General features: G+C 37.2%; 1 protein-coding gene across 1 annotated transcript in view; it reads right to left on the reverse strand.

The window, feature by feature from the left end:
- FBXO38 (F-box protein 38) overlaps nucleotides 1–1,351 on the reverse strand; it is a 55,110-nt gene that overhangs the window by 6,629 nt on the left and 47,130 nt on the right. The window lies entirely within an intron of this gene.

Raw genomic sequence — 1,351 nt, forward strand, 5'->3', positions numbered from 1 at the left:
CCTGTCTCTAAAAAAAAATAGGTGAGCATTGTGGTGGCGCCTGTAGTCCCAGCTACTCAGGAGGCTGAGGCAGGAGCCCAAGACTTTGAGTTTGCAGTGGTCTATGATGCCACAGCACTCTGCCGAGGGTGACAAAATGAGACTCTACCTCAAGAAAGAAAAAAAAAAGTACAAAAGAAAGAAAACCCCTACTACATTTTTCCAATTCAGATCAAGTATCTCTTACCTGAAATGCTTGGAGTCATAAGTGTTTAGGATACTGAATTTTTTCAAATTTTGCAATATTTGTAACTCACAGGTTAAGCACCCCAATTCAAAACTCTGAAATCCAAAATGTTCTAATAAACATTACCTTTGAGCATCATGTCCGTGCTCAAGAAGTTTGGGATTTTGTAGCATTTCAGATTTCAAAATTTTGGATTAGGAATGCTCAACCTGTACAAAAACAACATAAATTAACATTTATTTGCTGTGTACTAGAATTCAGACCTGTACTCTGTGTGTTAAGTATGTACATAGGGATGGCTCGTTTAAGTTTATTTTATTGTGCTTCACAGATAATGCACTTTTTACAAATTGAAGGTCTGAGGCAAACCTGCACCGAGTAAGTCTATTGGCACCATTTTCCCAACAGAATGTGGTCATTTTGTGTCTCTAACATTTTGACTATTCTTGTAATATTTCAGACTTTTTCATTATTATTGTATCTGTGATGGTGATCTGTAATCAGGGATCTTTGACATTACTATTATAATTGTTTTGGGGTGCCACAAACCATGCCCATATGAAGACAGTAAACTTAATAAATGTGTCTGTTCTAACTGCCTCACTGGCTACTTCCCTCTCTCTCTCCTCCCCAGGCCTCCTTATTCCCTGAGACACAACAATTTTGAAATTAGGCCAATTAATAACTTTACAATAGCCTCTAAGAGTTTAAGTGAAAGGAAGAGTAGCACATTTTTCATTTTAAACAAAAGCTAGAAATGACTAAGCTTAATGAAAGGGATGTTGGAAAGCCTCTCATGGTCTCAATAGAAATAAAATCAGCCACAACATTCCCTTAAGCCAAAGCCTAATCAAAGGCAAGGCTCTCAACATCCAGGCAAGATGCTCCAATAGCATAAAGATTACAATTTGCTGAGCTCAGATGACAGTTAGCAATTTTTAGCAATAAAGCATTTTTAAATTAAGGTCTATACATTTTTTAAGGCATAATGCTATTGCACACTTAAAAGACTCTAAAGTGATATGTGTAACTATTTATTGCAATAGTCCCTATATTACAGTCATCTGGACCTGAACCTGCAGCATCTCTGAGGCATGCCTTACACACACACACACACACACACAC

The sequence above is a fragment of the Otolemur garnettii genome, unplaced genomic scaffold, assembly GCF_000181295.1.
Source record: "Otolemur garnettii isolate 467f Iridium unplaced genomic scaffold, OtoGar3 scaffold00003, whole genome shotgun sequence".
Taxonomy (NCBI): domain Eukaryota; kingdom Metazoa; phylum Chordata; class Mammalia; order Primates; family Galagidae; genus Otolemur; species Otolemur garnettii.